At 49.8% G+C, this 7,273-nt stretch overlaps 1 non-coding gene across 1 annotated transcript; it reads right to left on the bottom strand.

The window, feature by feature from the left end:
- Positions 1–5,334: 5,334 nt before the first annotated feature.
- On the bottom strand, positions 5,335–5,406 carry TRNAA-CGC (transfer RNA alanine (anticodon CGC)). Its single transcript has one exon. It is a non-coding gene; the product is annotated as a tRNA-Ala (tRNA).
- Positions 5,407–7,273: the final 1,867 nt, after the last annotated feature.

The raw sequence follows: 7,273 nt of genomic DNA, 5'->3' as shown, positions 1-7,273 counted from the left end.
GAGATACAAAGGGGTACCCGGCAAGGCTGCCCCTTATCCCCGGTCCTCTTTGCGATTGCTATCGAACCCCTTGCCGCCAAACTCCGACAACACCACAACCAGCGCTCTTTGAATTACCCTGAAAGGCAAATACTCGTCTCGCTATATGCGGACGACATGACCTTATATGTCCATAAACCGAAGGAAAATCTGAACCCTCTCCTGCGAGAGGTCACTAAATACGGAGCTATTGCTGGGGTTCAAATCAACTGGTCAAAGTCAGCCTTATTCCCCCTTATGGATAAAACTACGCAGTTCCCTCTCGATTACCCACTAGTGTGGGAGGGAGACGAGCAGTGGCATAACGAAACTTGAGGGGGCCCCCCTGCAAAGAACAAGGAGGCCCCCCCCCATTACACCCACCCCTCCCCCCCACACCACCCCCGGACAGCCCGGCCCACCACCTACCACTTTGCCCCACCTCTGTCCACATGGGTCCCAACCCAACAGGATGTGAGGCAGCCCTAACATAAACTGTTACAACACAAGCATCCATCTCAGCTGCCTAAGTGTGACACCGACTTGCACACAGGAGGCACCATAATGCATTATCCTTAGGCTGAGGCAGGAGCTGTGCAGTAATCTCACAGCAAAACCAACAGCTAGTATGACTGTCAGAGGGGACCCACCTGTTTTAAATTACCCCCTAGATACAAACCAAGCATGGCTGCCACAAAGCTGGCTGCATTTGCCAATAAGCGCTTCAGATAATGTGTGCAGGTACATGCGGCTTTGCTGCCATGTTTTTTAGATTGCTTATGTGCGACCTACATTTCAATTGCGAATGCGATTGCTGTCTTAGAGCCCACGAGGTACCAAAGGCCTTTCTTGTTAGGTATCGAAAATATAGAGCAATAATACCGTAACATAAGCACTATTCATTAAGATGTTAGGGAGTCTACACTATAGGAACCTCTTTAGTGGAGCTGGATTCATTGTCTTCGTTACGGCACCAAACTACAGCACGCACTGTCCGCCGGGCATGATTTTGGGCAAGGCAGCCTCAGCTCTGTGGGTCGGAGCATATTGTGTATCTTTAATAAGACCAGAACAGTTTCCGACTGTGGTGTTAAGTAAGACGAAATCAAAAAACTTCACAGGAATGTCACCAGTAAGAGGACATATTACAGTTGGATAAGTACCCACAATGCAATCTTATTAATTGTGTGTGTATATATATATATATATATATATATATATATATATATATATATATTTATATATATATATATATATATATTCTTCTATTGTCATTTGCCATTTCCAAGTGCTTGAAGAGATTGTCAGTAACCTGGGCCAAGGCATTTAAAAAGCTCTCATTGTTTAACATATATAGGCCCAGGAATCGAAAAAGGGAAGGTATGTGAACTAGGTTGGGGGCAAAGACATACATTTTCGGGCACACATTCAGGGACAATACATTACAGTTTAATGTTTGGTTTATGTTTAGATTTACCTAGATTTGGAAAGATATATTCGCCACAAGAAGGGCACCTCCTAAAACAAGTAGAAATTGAAACTCCTCTCCACATCTCGTCTGTCAGGAGGTTCACTGAACTCACTGCACCATGTGACAAGTTTCAGGTGATGTGAAAAAGCAAGGGGCCTCATTTATGAGGCTGTGCGTCACTTTTACGCCGCGTCACTTTTTGTGACGCACCAGTGGCTAAAAAATGCACCTTGTTGCGCCATATTTGCAAAGTAGATGCGTCACTTTGTAAACCCCTGCACCACATTATACCTGCGCCAGGTATAATGTATGCAAGGGGGGCGTATTGACGCACGGAAGGGTCATAGAAGTGACGCAGTGAAATCTATGAGATTTCACTGCGTCACTTTTAGGACGCAGTTGCGTCAAAATCTTGCGCCTGCCTCACAGCAGGCGTAAGACTGACGCAGGCCCTTTCACATGGGGCTTGCCCCATGTGAAAGGGTGCATTGCTGGAGTTGCGTCACTTTTGTTACACACTCAAGCAATGCGTCACTTTTGCGCTTACAGAACGTCAGAAATACTGTCGTATCTGTAACTCCTTGTGACATGATGCGTCATACATTAAATATGACGCATCAGGAATGTCGCAGGGAGTGCGCACTAAGAAGTGACGCATCGCTGCTTTCACGCAGCGATGCGTCATTTCTCATAAATGAGGCCCCTGAGGCTGAAATAATGGTGCTAATTATTAACATATACCTGGAAGGAGGTGGAACCCAATGCAAATTTGGAAAAACAAATGTCTACTCCTTGGCAGCATAAGGCTTTATTGAATTGGCACAGCATGAAAGAATTAAGGGCCCGATGTAGGTCGGTCGGTAACGGCCGAAAATCGGTATTTTCGGCCGTTTCCGACCGGTATTCAGTAATCGGTATGTAGGGACACATTATTTTACAGATTCGGTAAATTTACCGATCGGTAAATTTACCGAATCTGTAAAATACCGAATCGGTATTTATACCTATTCGGTATTTTTGATATGTAGGTGGGACTCTTCTGAGTCCCACAAGCCTTACAGAATCGGTATTTTACCATGAAATCCAACTTCATGGTAAAAAACCGATTCCGGTGTGCATGCACATGTGTGCATGCACACCTGTGCCATATGACAGGCAGACCTGCCCTGAGGGCAGGTATGCCTGCCACATGGCCCCCGAATCTTTTTTGGGGGTGCTAGAGGGTGTCAAAGTGACACCCCCTGCACCCTTGTCAAAATCGGTATTTACCGATTCGGTAAATACCGACCGGTAATGCCCCATTCATTCCTATGGGCTTACCAGTCGGTATTTACCGAATCGGTAAATACCGATTTTTACCGATTCGGTAGCAGGAACATCTGGATGTTCCTACATCTCAACCCCTTAGATTTACCGATTTTTAATTACCGAATCGGTATGATTCGGTAATTTAAAATCGGTAAATCTATTTTACCTACATCTGGGCCTAAATATTTAATACGTGTTCTATGAGAGCTTATGGCTTTGGAGCGAATTTGTGAACATTTTGCTGCAAAATGTACTATTAGACTGCATCTTTTAAAAACATTCTCCAGAGGAGAACCACAAATCCACCTAGAAAAAGTCAAAGTTGCTGGAATTTGGGGCAACACTTTCAAAGGTCTCAGGCTGTGGAGAATGTGCAGCGTGTTTGTTAATGGTAGGGGATTAAATACCCGAACAGGCATAACACACCCACAAGGATTGACTGGTACATCCAAACTCTCAAAATTAACCCCCATCAGTCTCAGTGGTTGAGTCTAAACCTGTGTAATGAAGGTAAAAAGCCAATGTTAGTTCATATTGAGCTACTCTTGTTAACCTACATCCCTTAATTGTTTCTGTTTTTCGATCTTCCTTCTTGCCTGTAAGGCTTCCTGTCAGCAGTCTAGGAATTTAGATATTTTTGTGACCAACAAAATATTATAAGTGAGTGTATCATGCATTCACCATTGTCCCCAGGCTTTGTCCACCAGCTCCAAATAACCCATTCCTTTACAGAACTGTTTTAAGGCATAGCGCAAGAAGCCTATTGCTTAATGTCCCCACTGTGGAAGGAGGCCCCAGGGCACACACTTGTTGCAGCCCACCTGCACCCTCGGGCCTGCAACCATGCCCAGCAGCCCTGGGGAGATTGAATTTCAGGCTCAGCAAGCGGCAGCTGATTTTGTGCTGCCACTTACACGAACAAATTAATTAATTGTTAACACGATGTTTGCAGAACTGGCTGTTGTCTAACAAGACCATTTCTTTAGGCATATCCTGTAAGGAATGTGCTTTTATAAAGAAGAGTACTGTAAGTAGGCCTGGTGGGGAAATGTTATTATGCAAGGGTGATCCCGCACAATTTCCGAGTAATTCATATCATTTTATTCTTTTAAGTGTTTATGAATTTGTGCATTATTTTTTATCCAGTGGGAAGACGGTTTCAAGTCGATATTACCTCTACGTCCCTCGTCCTCGACCCAGTCATTACTCATGAGGTATTCCACACGACAGGAAACAAAACAGGAAACGCTTTTAGACTCCACCCACCCTCCTGTCAGGTGCTATAACACACCTCACCACCAGAAGCATATCCTGTTTTGTTTCCTGTTGGTGGTTTGCTTGATGGGAGACGCTGGGGTGAGTGCCGGGCGCTTACCTGCTTCGTTTGTCCTGTGGATCCTCCTCTGCTGGGCTCTGGGGGGCTCCCATGGACCGTCGTGGGATTTCTTGGAGTGGGGCTGCTGGGCTTCCCTTTCTCCTCCTGGACTCAGGTGACCCGTACTGCTGGGCTTTGTGGGTCTTCCTGTTTCGTTTTTCCTGCCCCAGTCACGCTGATGGTTGTGCTGTGGATCTTCCTCCTGCTGCTTGCTGCTTTCCTGCTGGATCTTCGACCATGGACCAGGTAGGGGTTTGGGGCTGTGAGCGCTGGGCTGTTTTGGGGCGCGCTCCTCCCCTTTGGATTCCCCAATGTCGCCATTGCCTCCTTGCCTAGTGGGGGCCCTGGTGACGGCTCCTGGGTGTGCCTCTGGGTCGCGTTGTTCTCCCGACTGCTCTGGGACTGCCGGCTGTCTCGGCGGCGTCTTCCTGGATTTTGCGCGCATGCGCATTGCCCCCTGTTACACCCATCGGCCGTGTTCGGTGCCGGTGTGGGCGGACGCCCGGGTGGGCTCCGGGCGCTCCGGTGCTTGGAGCGGTGTCGTGCCTGATCCGTGTTTGTACACGGTTGCGCGTTCTGTGCCCAGTAGGCCTTCTGGGAGGAGCACTTGGATTGATAGCTGCGGGAGGTCGGGACGCTGTTCTGGTTCCGCGTCTGACTTCCTTGCCGCATCGGAGAGTTTCCGGCTGGGATGCCCGTCCTGATTTGTGCCTATTGGTGCTGAAAACTCCATTTCCTGCTCGGCGGTGCAGTGTTTCCAGGGTTGTTTGCCCCGCTGGCTGCCGCTGCGGGCTCCCGGTAGCCCCGAGTCCGGACGGGACTCTGACCACTATCCGTGCCGGTGGATACTTGCTGCTTCGCCTGTTCGGTGGGACAGGTTTTCTTTGCCTCCCCATGTAGCGGCTGCTACGGGGATCTTCTGGCTGAAAAAGTTTTGCCCGATGTCCGTGGGGTTTTTGTTGCTGCCTGGTTCTATGCTCTAATCACCCTAGGACGTTCTTGGAGCTACTTGTGATCTGTGGGGAGAACGTGCAGGTCCGGTATGCCGTCTCTTCTGGGATGGCCTTGTTCGCTGTACTTGCACTGTGCCGTGTTTTTGTGTTTTGTGCTAAGGTGGCAGGCTGGCCTTCTGGAGAACGCCAAGCTACAGACCAGAGACTCCTGGGGATGCCGGGGATTGAACCCGGGGCCTCATACATGCGAAGCATGCGCTCTACCACTGAGCTACATCCCCTCCACTAGCCTCTACTGTTTATGGAGCAGCTGTTTGTTTCGTTCCCCATTGCAGTGGTCTTTGCTGCGCTTCCTCTACATTTGACTTCTACGTTGCCCGGTGTTCACGTGCGCTGTGGCCTGGACGCTGGTCTTCTGCATCTTGGCGTCCTGGCTTGGCGTCTGGTGGGGGTCTGCTGACGGTATGTGCTCGGCAGTGTTGTTCTTTCATCGCTTTCCGTTGGAGGAGTCTGTTCCACTGCACTGCGTTCCCTCTCCTGCCCTCTCCTGTTCTACTGGGGTAGTTGCACGGGTGCCTGGAGCTCGGCTTGGAGCGTTTGTCGTGTGCTGCCTCCGTCGTGTGGGTGGTGTTTCTTTTCCGGTGGGGCCTCCTCCCCTCTCCTGGGATGCCTGGAGGTGTGCTGATGCCCGGTTTGGGCGCCTTCTTCTGGACTCCTGTTGCTTGCTGTTGGGATTTCTGTTTTCTTCGGTTCTTCTTGTCCTTGTTTTCTCCTTTTTGGGATGTGGCTGACTCTTTGCCTTTCTCCGTTCCTGTGGACTCTGCGGTGGCCTGTCTTATGGGTCGTCCTTCCATCGCTGCTGGTCACGTTCTGATGGACGGTGTGGGCGAGTGGGCGGATTCTGCCCTGAAGATGTCTTCTGCTGCTTCTCATCTGGCTGTTCGTTCGGGCGTTTCTGGACTGGCGTGTGTGGCCCGCCTGGAGGATCACATCTCTCGGTCGACGCCTTTGCTTCTGTGGGGGCTTCTGCTGTGTCCTGTAGTTCCTCTGTTGCTACCCGCCGTATCCTGTTTCTGCGGGTTTGGATGTCGGACGCGGCCCGGCGTTCCATGGCTTTGGGGCCGCCTTCCGCTGATGCCTGTCTGTTTGGTGTCTCTCTGGAGGTGTAGCTACACAGGGTCTTCGAGGTGCTCAAGCATTCTGTTGGAAATGGGATCCCCGGCTGGCCAGGGCTTTCGCCAAAGTCAGTCAGAGACCACCACACCCAAGTCAGGGCAAGGGAGTTACACGCCAAGATAACCCCTACTCACCCTCTAGGTAACGTGGCGCGAGCAGCAAGGCTAAACTTGGAGGCGATGTAGGCTAAGTATTTGCGCACGCACCCCAGCAACAACACCCAAAGGCCCACCACAAAGGAAACTCCACACAAGGTTATATAAAAATAGCCTTTGTATTACACCAAAACACATTAGATAAAACACACACTTTACAATGTGCCAGAGGCACGGGCAGAATTTACAAGGGGATATGTACAAGACAGGGCCACCTGGACCACTGTCAGGAATCAGAAGTAGCACTTTCAGAAATAGCACTTAGTACATAGAATATAGCACAAAATAGCACACAACCAGTAATCACTGGTAATCAGGATCTCACTAGCACCACCTGTACTAGGGAGAAAACAACCACCTATGTATTACAATACCTGTAGGGGTGTAAGAGGAAAACACATGATGCAATGCATAACATTCATTCAGAGGTGTAAAGAAATAACATTGCGCAAAACTTAGATCAGTCACCACCTGTGACTGTCCCTGTGTCCCAATGTCAGGGCCTAAACGTCGCAGTTGCCCACAAAGTGCTGGGCAACTGGTGCAGGGAAAGTTAGGGCAACGTTGGAGCCTCTCTGGGCTCAAGAACCACCACTGTGGCACTGCGGAGCCTCGCTGGGCTCCTGGACAAGTAAGGGGGCTGCTGAGCCTCTCTCAGGCCCTTCTTTCCAGGACCACTGGGCCCCAGAGCCTCTCAGGGCTCTCAAAACGAAAATGGGCAATGAGCCTTTCTCAGGGCTCTCACAAAACCAGCAGGCCCCCTAGAGCCTCTCTGGGCTCGGTAAACAAATAGCGCCTCGAGCCTCTCTGGCTCTAG

This window comes from Lissotriton helveticus, chromosome 3_2 (genome assembly GCF_964261635.1).
Source record: "Lissotriton helveticus chromosome 3_2, aLisHel1.1, whole genome shotgun sequence".
NCBI lineage: Eukaryota > Metazoa > Chordata > Amphibia > Caudata > Salamandridae > Lissotriton > Lissotriton helveticus.
Note: the sequence above shows the minus strand (reverse complement) of the source record. Positions and strands in the feature narration are given on the sequence as shown.